The sequence below is a fragment of the Oncorhynchus gorbuscha genome, linkage group LG15, assembly GCF_021184085.1.
Source record: "Oncorhynchus gorbuscha isolate QuinsamMale2020 ecotype Even-year linkage group LG15, OgorEven_v1.0, whole genome shotgun sequence".
NCBI lineage: Eukaryota > Metazoa > Chordata > Actinopteri > Salmoniformes > Salmonidae > Oncorhynchus > Oncorhynchus gorbuscha.
Genome location: NC_060187.1, coordinates 36,886,837 through 36,900,466, shown reverse-complemented (window position 1 = coordinate 36,900,466; position 13,630 = coordinate 36,886,837). Strand labels below are relative to the sequence as shown.

The 13,630-nt window shown below is 42.5% G+C and overlaps 1 pseudogene; it reads right to left on the bottom strand.

Annotated features, from left to right (window-relative positions):
* LOC123997056 overlaps positions 1–13,630 on the bottom strand; it is a 107,922-nt pseudogene that overhangs the window by 2,105 nt on the left and 92,187 nt on the right.

Genomic DNA, 13,630 nt, shown 5'->3' with positions numbered 1-13,630 from the left:
GATAATACTTGTTGTAACATTTGTTCTATCTTTTCAGGGGGAGGAAATTGAAATTGAAGCCAGCTCTGCAAAGCTTGTTTGAAAAAGAGAGATAAGTGAGTAAACTGAGATATGACTAAGGAGTTAAATCAGGACATTTTTCCATAAATAGACCTCTCCATGGTTGCAGGGTCTTGTCTATTTTTACAAATTTTCTATTGAAATTCATTGTGGAGACCTCATTTATATATTTTGTGATATGAATACCCAGTTTGTCTACTTCACCGTCAGCCCATTTTATAGGTAAACTGCATGGCAATGTAAAAGTTCCAATATGTAATATTGTACACTTATCATAATTAGCTTTTAGTCCTGAGAGTCCAGAAAAGTTATCTAGATCTTTAATGAGACATTGCAGGGATCTAGCTTGCGGACTCAATATAAAACTTGAGTCATCGGCATACATAACCCTAACCCACACATGTTTCTAAGCCTTGGATTTCTAATCCTCTAATGTTGTTATTTGATCTGATTTGTATAGCTAGCCTTTCAATGGCAATAACAAATAGATATGGTGACAGCAGACACCCTTGTTTTACTCCTCTTGACAATTCAAAACTCTCTGAGTAGTAGCCGCTATTTATTATTTTATACCTGGAGTTGCTTTACATTACCTTTACCCATTTTATAAGAGAATCACTGAAATTGAAAAAATCCAGGCTTTTATAAATCAAATCCAGTCTTACTTTATCAAAGGCCTGTTACATGATCTTCTATCATTTATCGTACTTGCCGTATATTATCTCCAATGTATCGTCCATGTTAAAAACCTGTCTGATCAGGATGAACAATACCTGGTAAAACCTTTTTAATTCTGAATGCTCTGCACTTTGTTAGTATTTTTGCATCACAACATTGAAGTGTAAGAGGCCTCCAGTTTTTAAGATAGACTGGATCTTTATATTTGGCATCTGAGTCTTGTTTTAATAATAGTGAAATCAGACCTTCCTGCTGAGTAGCTGACAGACTACCATTTCTATAGATGTAGTTAAAACAAGCTAACAACGGAGCTTTGAGTACATCAAAAAAGGCTTGATATACCTCTACCAGTGTGCCATCAAGCCCTGTGGTTTTTCCAGACTGAAAGGATTTAATAACCTCTAAAAGTTATTCCTTTGTAATTTGGCCTTCACACTGATCTTTCTGTACATTTGTTAATTGAAAATATATATATATATATATATATATATATATATATATATATATATATATATATATATTTTTTTTCCTTACAGTAATCATCATTCAGTGGGTGATGATGAGATGGAAAAGAGAACATCTGCTTAAAGTATTTAGCTTCCTCTTTTAAAATATAATTAGGAGAATCATAGATGACTACATCTTCAGTAACGAGTTTCTGCAAATGATTGTCAGCGTTCCTGTGTTGGAGATTCAGGAAGAACTTGGTGCATTTTTCTCCATATTCCACCCAGTTTGCTTTATTTTTGTAATAGATTACATTCAATCGTTCTTGAATAAGTTCCTCCAGTTCTTCTGTTTTTCCTCTAACTTATTTTGTATCTCTGTACTATTGTTTTTATTGCTATCTACCTGTACTATTAGTTCATGTATTTCCCTTGTTAATCTTGTCTTTTTAGACAGAAACTGCTTTTTTATTATTGATGAATATTGAATTGAATGACCTCTGAAGGTACATTTAAAGGTATCCCAAACAATAAGAGGATTTGCTGAACCAATATTGTACTGGAAAAATCAGTTATACATTATTTTGCTTAGTTAAAAATAAATTGTCCTCCAGTAAACTTTGATTACATTTCCAATATCCCCGTCCATGTGGAAATTCTATAAGAGTTATGTGAAGACAAATTAGATGATGATCCAATCGCATTCTGTCTCCTATTAAAACTTTTTTCACCTTTGATGCAAGAGAGAAATAGGCAAGAAAGTAGTAGCTTGATTAAGTCTCATCCATGTATATCTCACTAGTTCAGGTGTAGATGTATTCACTGAATCAAAACAGGGCACAAAATATACTCTTTTTTTACACAATAAATCGGTATAGTCAATCTATTATGGTATTTCTGATGGAACCATTCTCGACTTTTGAGAAAATTACCAAGTTATTAAAAGGGTTTTAGATCATCTCAGTAATGGTAATTGCTCCATGAAGTTTCATAACAGACAATGGTGTGTGTAACATTTCTTCTTCATGTCTGACAGGCAGAGTGGTGTGTCTCCCCAGGTTCTTAACCTACGAGGTTCAGCTGTACTCTCAGCATTACTAATCACAGCTTTCAGCACCACAGAAACACAGGGGCTGACTCTCTGACTCTCTCAACATTACCTGAATAAACAAGCCCTTCTACCTCCATTCTGTCCGTCTCTACCAGGCTCAGCCTCTGCCTGCATCAGACCTCATATCCTGGCCCCAGATGGTTTTCGAGACCTGCTCCTCTCTCAACCGCTCTCTTTCCTCACCCTCCTCTCGCAACCCATCCCTCTTCTGAACCTCTATAGTATTTCTCCCTCCTCCCCCTTCCCTCCTCTTTCAACCTCATCCTAATCCCTCCCTTCCTCCCTCCTGCACATCACAGGTTCATATCACCAGGGCTGTCAATCAGCAGGCCACTGGTGAGAGAAGCCATTTTGACTGACAGACACACTCACACTACAGAGACAGAAACAGGGAGGAGGGAGAGGTACAAAGGATGAGGTAGTGGTGAGTGAGAGTAAATGGAGGGAGAAAGGGGAGGTATGTGTGTACATGTGAAAGAGAGAGATGAATCAGGGGAGTAAAAGAAGGAAAGCAAGAGAGAAAGCAGCAGATTAACAGTGTGTGAGACAGAGAGAGAGAGAGCGAGGGGAAGCAGGATCCGGGGGGGGGGGCTGAGAGGCATTTGGCATTTGGATAACAAAGCAGATAGCCTCTGTGCATTTCAGAGCCCTAGGGAGACACTAACCGCCAAGGCTGCAGATTCCTCCTCTCTCTGCACTAGTCTAGCAAACAGCAAGATGACAGCCATACTGCCTCCCTCCCACAAAGACACATCTCTCCCCCTTTAAACAGCCCATCCCTTCCTGTAACTCATCATCACACTTATATATACCCAGCACAGACACAGTCTACAACAGCCTTGGATAAAAATGTATATTCTAGAAATGCACAATGCATTTCCTTTGTGTGGAATTTTGAACCGAGTGCGTTTAAATGTAACGTAATTCCCTTTTTATGCATCTTTCTTTTTTACTCGTATTCTGACCTTGAATTTAAGCATGAGAATTAGCATGCTATTCACCCGCAATTTGTTTTGGGTGGAGATCAAAGAAATGAAGGTGTGGCGGAGGTGTCTACAGATACAAAGTATGCTGACCTTTAATTAATTCACTCATCATTTGACCAGCTTTACGCACGATGAAACAATGAATAAGGTCGAGCAACCGGTCAGTTCCAAGTGGAACAACATCTACTTTCTTTTCCCGATGGAAATAACACCATTCTCCATGCACGGTAATTTACAAATTGATAAGTGCTATTGATGAGAGCTAGGTAAATTATTAAGCCATTTAGATAAGGGGATTGTAAATATAAAGGGCAATTGATTTATGTCTATTTTACCTTATGATCACTGGAGACAAATGTGAAACCAGTCACATGGCAGCAAACTGAAGCATGTCAACAGATCCCCTTTTCTACAGTGACGTTTATGAAACGCTGTCCTTATAACTTGCATATATGAAATGTGGAGACCCAAGCTATAAACGTCTGTAGCCATGCTCAAATAACCCTATAGGTCCAAACCTATTGAGTTGTTTTTATGAGTTCTAGAATGTTTTAATTATATGTCCAGACTTTTCAGTGTATGTTTTACCATTTTTATCGTGTAAATATTAGCCACAATTGGTAGCCACAGTCAGTTATCCTCAAATACATTTATAACTGTCACTTTAGTGTTAGTTTCCTTAAATGTTGCATCATTCCATTGTTAGTTTACCTTTTTTTCCTCTGCTATGTTTGTGTTTTGGTTCCTGAGGATCACGAACAATAGTGGATCATACTGTATTAGGCTGTATTCCATGTTGGGCAATTATTTGGAACATGTAACCAATTTGGATCATTATGGAATGCACATCATACGTAGCAGTTTAAACCTAGAGCCTGGTGCACAGTTCACGACAACTGGAACGTTGTCATCACAGTGACATGATTAGTGAGGATTATTATAGTAGATTTACAGGACTACTGGAACGTTGTCATCACAGTGACATGATTAGTGAGGATTATTATAGTAGATTTACAGGACTACTGGAACGTTGTCATCACAGTGACATGATTAGTGAGGATTATTATAGTAGATTTACAGGACTACTGGAACGTTGTCATCACAGTGACATGATTAGTGAGGATTATTATAGTAGATTTACAGGACTACTGGTCAACACATTTCTCACGTTCCAATATTTCATGGATTGAACAATTGGACATGGCAACATTCAGGATGAATCAAACCACTGCTTTAGAGAAATGTACTGAAAACCATATTGAATGAAAAGTTCACGAGAAATTCTGTCGGCCAGCAAGTGGCAGGTTTTTCAGCAGTTGAATTCAATTTATTACAGTGCCTTGCGAAAGTATTCGGCCCCCTTGAACTTTGCGACCTTTTGCCACATTTCAGGCTTCAAACATAAAGATATAAAACTGTATTTTTTTGTGAAGAATCAACAACAAGTGGGACACAATCATGAAGTGGAACGACATTTTTTGGATATTTCAAACTTTTTTACCAAATCAAAAACTGAAAAATTGGGCGTGCAAAATTATTCAGCCCCTTTACTTTCAGTGCAGCAAACTCTCTCCAGAAGTTCAGTGAGGTTCTCTGAATGATCCAATGTTGACCTAAATGACTAATGATGATAAATACAATCCACCTGTGTGTAATCAAGTCTCCGTATAAATGCACATGCACTGTGATAGTCTCAGAGGTCCGTTAAAAGCGCAGAGAGCATCATGAAGAACAAGGAACACACCAGGCAGGTCCGAGATACTGTTGTGAAGAAGTTTAAAGCCGGATTTGGATACAAAAATATTTCCCAAGCTTTAAACATCCCAAGGAGCACTGTGCAAGCGATAATATTGAAATGGAAGGAGTATCAGACTACTGCAAATCTACCAAGACCTGGCCGTCCCTCTAAACTTTCAGCTCATACAAGGAGAAGACTGATCAGAGATGCAGCCAAGAGGCCCATGAATACTCTGGATGAACTGCAGAGATTTACAGCTGAGGTGGGAGACTCTGTCCATAGGACAACAATCAGTCATATATTGCACAAATCTGGCCTTTATGGAAGAGTGGCAAAAAGAAAGCCATTTCTTAAAGATATCCATAAAAAGTGTCGTTTAAAGTTTGCCACAAGCCACCTGGGAGACACACCAAACATGTGGAAGAAGGTGCTCTGGTCAGATGAAACCAAAATTGAACTTTTTGCCAACAATGCAAAATGTTATGTTTGGTGTAAAAGCAACACAGCTCATCACCCTGAACACACCATCCCCACTGTCAAACATGGTGGTGGCAGCATCATGGTTTGGGCCTGCTTTTCTTCAGCAGGGACAGGGATGATGGTTAAAATTGATGGGAAGATGGATGGAGCCAAATACAGGACCATTCTGGAAGAAAACCTGATGGAGTCTGCAAAAGACCTGAGACTGGGACGGAGATTTGTCTTCCAACAAGACAATGAACCCAAAACATAAAGCAAAATCTACAATGGAATGGTTCAAAAATAAACATATCCAGGTGTTAGAATGGCCAAGTCAAAGTCCAGACCTGAATCCAATCGAGAATCTGTGGAAAGAACTGAAAACTGCTGTTCACAAATGCTCTCCATCCAACCTCACTGGGCTCGAGCTGTTTTGCAATGAGGAATGGGAAAAAATGTCAGTCTCTCGATGTGCAAAACTGATAGAGACATACCCCAAGCGACTTACAGCTGTAATCGCAGCAAAAGGTGGCGCTACAAAGTATTAACTTAAGGGGGCTGAATAATTTTGCACGCCCAATTTTTCAGTTTTTGATTTGTTAAAAAAGTTTGAAATATCCAATAAATGGCGTTCCACTTCATGATTGTGTCCCACTTGTTGTTGATTCTTCACAAAAAAATACAGTTTTATATCTTTATGTTTGAAGCCTGAAATGTGGCAAAAGGTCGCAAAGTTCAAGGGGGCCGAATATTTTCGCAAGGGACTGTATGCGCGCACAAGGGAACCATACCTGCAAAGCATGTTCTGCACCTTCATAAGGTAAGTCTGAATATCAACTACTGAGAAGTGTGTAGGAAAGGCGTGTGTAGGAAAGCTGTACATTTCCTAAGTCTGAATCTGTAGACCCTACCGTAAAATGCTTACAAGCCCTTAAGCCCTTAACCAATAATGCAGTTCAATAAATAGAGTTTAAAACATATTTACCAAATAAACTAAAGTCAAAAAGGTCATTTGTATATGTAGTTAGGGGTAAAGTGACTATGCATCGATAATAAGCAGCGAGTAGCAGCAGCCTAAAAACCAGGGGGCGGGGCGGGGCAGACAATGTAAATAGTCCTGGTGGCCATTTGACAAATTTTTCAGCAGTCTAAGGACTTGGGGGTAGAAGCTGTTAAGGAGCCTTTTGGACTGAGTCCTGGCGCTCCGGTACCGCTTGCCATGCAGTAGCAGAGAGAACAGTCTATGACTTGGGTGACTGGAGTCTTCCTCTGACACCATCTAGTACAGGTGTATGTCGGAAATTGACATACACCTTAGCCAAATACATTTAAACTCAGTTTTTCGCAATTCCTGACATTTAATCCTAGTAAAAATTCCCTGTCTTAGGTCAGTTATGATCACCACTTTATTTTAAGAATGTGAAATGTCAGAATAATAGTAGAGAGAATTATTTATTTAATATTTTATTTCTTTCATCACATTCCCAGTGGGTCAGAAGTTTACATATACTCAATTAGTATTTGGTAGCATTGCCTTTAAATTGTTTAACTTGGGTTAAACGTTTCGGGTAGCCCTCCACAAGCTTCCCACAATAAGTTGGGGGAATTTGGCCCATTCCTTCTGACAGAGCTGGTTTGTCAGGTTTGTAGGCCTCATTGCTTGCACACGCTTTTTCAGTTATGCCCACATATTTTCTATAGGATTGAGGTCAGGGCTTTGTGATGGCCTCACCAATACCTTTTCATTTTTTGTCCTTAAGCCATCTTTCCACAACTTTGGAAGTATGCTTGAGGTCATTGTCCATTTGGAAGACCCATTTGCAACCAAGCTTTAACTTCCTGACTGTCTTGAGATGTATATCCACATAATTTTCCTTCCTCATGACGCCATCTACTTTGTGAAGTGCAGCAAAGCACCCCCACAACATGATGCCGCCACCCCCGTGCTTCACGGTTGGGATGGTGTTCTTCGGCTTACAAGCTTCCCCCTTTTTCCTCCAAACATAACGATGGGCATTATGGCCAAACAGTTCTATTTTTGTTTCATCGGACCAGAGGACATTTCTTCAAAAAGTACGATCTTTGTCCCCATGTGCAAACCGTAGTTTGGCTTTTTTATGGCAGTTTTGGAGCAGTGGCTTCTTCCTTGCTGAGTGACCTTTCAGGTTATGTCGACATAGGAGTCGTTTTACTGTGGATATAGATACCTTTGTACCTGTTACCTCCAGAATCTTCACATGGTTCTTTGCAGTTGTTCTGGGATTGAGTCACACTTTTTGCACCAAAGTACGTTCATCTCCAGGAGACTGAACACGTCTCCTTCCTGAGCGGTATGACGGCTGCCTGGTCCCATGGTTTTTATACTTGCGTACTATTGTTTGTGCAGATGAACGTAGTACCTTCAGGCATTTGGAAATTGCTCCCAAGGATCAACCAGACTTGTGGAGGTCTACAACTTTTTTCTGAGGTCTTGGCTGATTTCTTTTGATTTTCCCATGATGTCAAGCAAAGGGGCACTGAGTTTGAAAGTAGGCTTTGAAAAACATCCACAGGTACACATCCAATTGACTCAAATTATGTCAATTAGCTTATCAGAAGCTTCTAAAGCCATGACAGCATTTTCTGGAATTTTCCAAGCTGTTTAAAGGCAAAGTCAACTTAGTGTATGTAAACTTAGTGTATGTAAATGTAAAATGTAAAAATTACTTGTGTCATGCACAAAGTAATCAACTTGCCAAAACTATAGTTTGATAATAACAAGAAATGTGTGGAGTGGTTGAAAAATGAATTTTAATGATTCAAACCTAAGTGTATCTAAACTTCTGACTTCAACTGTATATTGGTCCTGGATGGCAGGAAGCTTGGCCCTAGTGATGTACTAGGCCATACGCACTGCCTCTGTAGCGCCTTATGGTCAGATGCCGAGCAGTTGCTATACCAGGCGTGATGTAACCGGTCAGGATGCTCTCGATGGTGCAACTGTATAACTTTTTGAAGATCTGGGGACCCATGCCAAATCTTTTCAGTCTCTTAAGGGGGAAAGGTGTTGTCGTGCCCTTTTCACAACTGTCTGTGTGTGTTTGGACCATGATAGTTTGTTGGTGGTGTAGACACCAAATAACTTGAAACTCTTAACCTGCTCCACCACAGCACCATCAATGTTAATGGGGGCTTGTTCGGCCCTCCTTTTCCTATAGTCCACAATCATCTCCTTTGTCTTGGTCACATTGAGGGAGAGGTTCTTGTCCTGGCACCACACTGAGTGGTCTCTGACCTCCTCCCTAAAGGCTGTCTCATCGTTGTCGGTGATCAGGCCTACCACTGTTGTGTCGTCAGAAAACTTAATGATGGTGTTGGAGTCGTGCTTGGCCACACAGTCGTGGGCAAACAGGGAGTACAGGAGGGAACTGAGCACGCACCCCTGAGGGACCTCAGTGTTGAGGATCAGCATGGCAGATGTGTTGTTGCCCACCCTTACCAACTAAGGGCGGCCTATCAGGAAGTCCAGGATCCAGTTGCAGAGGGAGGTGTTTATTCCCAGGGTCCTTAGCATAGTGATGAGCTTTGCAGGTACTATGGTGTTGAACGCTGAGCTGTAGTCGTGCTACGGGGCGGTAATAATTTAGGCAGGTTGCCTTCACTTTCTTGGGCACAGGGACTATGGTGGTCTGCTTGAAACATGTAGGTATTACAGACTGGGTCAGGGAGAGGTTGAACATTTCAGTGAAGACACTTTCCAGTTGTTCCACACATGCTTTGAATACATGTCCTGATAATACGTCTGGCCCTGCGGCATTGTGAATGTTGACCTGTTTAAAGGCTTTTCTCACAACGGCTACGGAAAGTGTAATCACACAGTTGTACAGAACAGCTGGTGCTCTCATGCATGCCTCAGTTTTGCTTGCCTCGAAGCGAGCATAAAAGGCATTTAGCTTGTCTGGTAGGGTTGTTGTGTCACTGGGCAGCTCGCGGCTGGGTTTTCCTTTGTAGTCCATAATAGTTTGCAAGACCTCCCACATCCGACGAGCATTAGAGCCGGTGTAGTAGGATTCAATCTTAGCCCTGTATTGATGCGTTGCCTGTTTGATGGTTTGTCTGAGGGCATAGGGTAGGTATTTCTTATAAGCGTCCAGATTAGTCTTGCTCCTTGAAAGCAGAAGCTCTAGCCTTTAGCTCGGTGTAGATGTTGCCTGTAATCCATGGCTTCTGGTTGGGATATGTATGTACGGTCACTGTGGGGACGATGTCATCGATCACTTATTGATGAAGCCGGTGACTGAGGTGGTATACTCCTCAATGCCATTATATGAATCCTGGAACATATTCCAGTCTGTGCTAGCAAAACAGTCCTGTAGCGTAGCATCCCCTGAAACTAATATGACCATGTCTCAAAGATAATTTAGGATATTTTTATCACGTGGTACACCGACACACTCAAACACACACACACGCAATGCCCACCCCTGATGACTCGATCCCGGTAGTTGTGATTGACAGTTGGTCTTTTGAGTTCTGACCACTTCCGTAATGAGCTAGTCACTGGTACTACCTGCTTTAGTTTTTGCTTGTAAGCAGGAATCAGAAGGATAGGAATATGGTTAGATTTGCCAAATGGAGGGCGAGGGAGAGATTTGTATGCATCTCTGTGTGTGAAGTAAAGGTGGTAACATTTTGAGTGTGTGTATTTTTCACCTGGAAAATACTGGCTCCATATGGCGTCCTCCACGCATTCAGCAGATTGTCCTTCCCTGTACTCACAAACCACTTCCCTGAAACACATGCATGCACACACACACACGCGCGCAAGCAAACACACAACATTACACTTGGGCGCAGCAGACATATGAACTACACATCTCATTAGCATAAGTATAAAAGTTAGGAGAATGTGTGTGAGTGTGGCAGAGTTGTGAGCTTGTACGTACCACACGAGGCGAACTTGAGTGAGAGCACACAACTCTCGTGGAGGTGCAGCTGATACTTGTCTGGTTTGGAGACGTGCAGCACTTCTACATTACTGCTCTCCATGCCCACTGCCAGCCACTCTCCTGTAGGACAGTAGCCCAGAGAGAAGATCTGGAGGGAGGGAGGTAGAAGGAGAGAGTGTGGGAGAAAAGCAGAGAAAGTTCATTACACGAGTGAAAGGAGCTAATCTGACAAAGATCCTCAGCAGCATCATCATGTGTGATGTATTTATTATTCTTCCTGGGGTCCAGAAACATTAAGGCGGTTATATACAGTTGAAGTCGGAAGTTTACATACACCTTAGCCAAATACATTTAAACTCAGTTTTTCACAATTCCTGATAAAATCCTCATAAAAATTCCCTGTCTTAGGTCAGTTACAATCCCCATCTCATTTTAAGAATGTGAAATGTCAGAATGAAGCAGAGAGGATTATATATTTCAGCTTTTATTTCTTTGATCACATTCCCAGTGGGTCAGAAGTTTACATACACACAATTAGCATTTGGTAGCATTGCCTTTAAATTGTTGAACTTGGGTCAAACATTTTGGGTAGACTTCCACAAACTTCCCACAATAAGTTGGGGGAATTTTGGCCCATTCCTCCTGACAGAGCTGGTGTAACTGAGTCAGGTTTGTAGGCCTCCTTGCTCGCACACACTTTTTCAGTTATGCCCACACTTTTCTATAGGATTGAAGTCATGGCTTTGTGATGGCCACTATCAAATCAATACCTTGATTTTGTTGTCATGACATTTTGCCACAACTTTGGAAGTATGCTTGAGGTCATTGTCTATTTGGAAGACCCATTTGCAACCAAGCTTTAACTTCCTGCCTGATGTCTTGAGATGTTGCTTCAATATATCCACATAATTTTCCTCCCTCATGATGCCATCTATTTTGTGAAGTGCACCAGTCCCTCCTGCAGCAAAGCACCCCCAAAACATGATGCTGCCACCCCCGTGCTTCACGGTTGGGATGGTGTTCTTCGGCTTGTAAGCCTCCCCTTTCCCCTCCAAACACAATGATGGTCATTATGGCCAAACAGTTCTATTTTTGTTTCATCAGATCAGAGGACATTTCTCCAAAAAGTATGATATTTTACCCATGTGCAGTTGCAAACCATAGTCCAGGTGTGACAAAACTAGAGCCTGTAGGACCTGCCTTGTTGATAGTGCTGTTAAAAAGGCAGTGTAGTGCTTTATTAGGGACAGACTTCTCCAAATTTTAGCTACTGTTGTATCAACATGTTTTGATCATGACAATTTACAATCCACGGTTGTCACGCCCTGATCTGTATCACTTGTCCTTGAGATTGTCTCCACCCCCCTCCAGGTGTCGCTTATTTTCATCAGTGTATTTATCCCTGTGTTTCCTGTCTCTCTGTGCCAGTTTGTCTTGTATGTTTCCAAGTCAACCAGTGTATTTCCCGTTCTCCTGCTTTTTGCATTATCCTTTTTCTATTCTTCCCTTTTGACCCTTGCCTATTTCTGGACTTTGTACCCGCCTGCCACTCTGTACATCCTGGACTCTGATCTGGTTTTCACCTTTTTGCCTGTCCACCACCATTCTCTTGCCTACCCTTTTGGATTAATAAACATTGTAAGACTCCAACCATCTGCCTCCTGTGTCTGCATCTGGGTCTCGCCTTGTGTCTTGATAGTACGAACTGTCTGTGACAGACCCAGCAGACTTGGACCAGCTCCGCCAAGCTGTCTCCCTGCAGGGAGCCACCATTGGAAGACATCAGGAGTTGCTACAGGGCCTTTTGGAAGGGCTCAGTTCCTTGACAGAATGCCACAATGGAGCAAATCAGGAGGTTAGCTCAGAGACTGTCTGCCACCTCCTAAAACCCCCCAATCACCCAGTAATTTTCCTCCTATCTGTGGTGAGCTTGTACAGCCTTTCCTGACTCCCCGTGAACCCGGCTTACCTCCTCCAGAGCGATACTCGGTGAATCCGGGTACCTGCAGGGGTTTTCTTTCTCAGTGCGCACTTATTTTTGAGCTACAGACATCTTCGTTTTATTCAGACTGATCGAAGATAGCATGTATAATTACGCTAATGTAGTGAAGGGCGCTCTCCTTGGCTACGGTAGTTTGAGAACAACAATCTGCCATTTGCGGTCATTTGGAGGAATTCATGGCAGAGGTGAGAAGTTTCCGGTATCCGGGAGAAAGGCGGCCAGCAAACTCCTTGACTTATGTCAAAACTCCCATAATGTGGCAGACTACATAGTGGACTTTCGCACATTGGCCGCCAATAGTGCCTTCGTCACCGCATACTGTGTGTGCTCAAAACAAGACTCCACGGCAAGCTCCTTCTGGCCTCCTGCAGCCACTACCGGTTCCTCGTCGTCCCTGGTCTCACATCTCTGGACTTTGTCACTGGGCTCCCTCCGACTGATGTCAACACTGTCATTCTGACGGTAGTCGGCCGGTTCTACGAGGCCACCTTCTCCCCAAACTATCTTCTGTCAAGGAGACAGCCCAGCTTATGGTGCAGCATGTCTTCCGGATCCATGGACTCCTGGTAGACATGTTATCCGATCGGGGTCCTCAGTTTTCGTCTCAGTTCTGGAAGGAATTTTGCACCCTTATTGGGTCGTCAGCCAGCCTGTCATTTGGATTCCATCCCCAAACTAACGTTTCTAATATCAGTTGGAGCGAGCCAACCAAGACCTGGAGACCACCTTAAGGTGCCTGGTCTCAACTAACCCCACTACCTGGAGCCGTCAACTGGTCTGGATGGAGTATACCCGGAACACTGTTCCCAGTTCTGCCACGGGACTCTCCCCTTTCGAGTGCTCTATGGGGTATCAGCCTCCACTCTTCCCTGAACCAGATCAGGAGGTCAGTGTACCTTCTGCTCAGATGTTTGTCCACCACTGTCGACGTACCTGGAGAAGAGCCAGGGCGGCTATTCTCAAGACCAACCAGGCATCGTCGACAAGCGGACCATCGCCAGACCCCAGCTCCCCGCTACCGCATTGGGCAGAGGGTATGTCTTTCCACTCAGGATCTGCCCCTTCAGGTAGAGTCCCGCAAGCTGTCTCCCCGGTTCATTGGTCATTTTCCCATCTCCAGAGTCCTGAGTTCCACTGCTGTCGTCTTGTGTTACCCCGTACCCTCCGTATTCACCCTACCTTCCATGTGTCTAGGATTAAGCCTGAGTCTCACTGTCCTTTG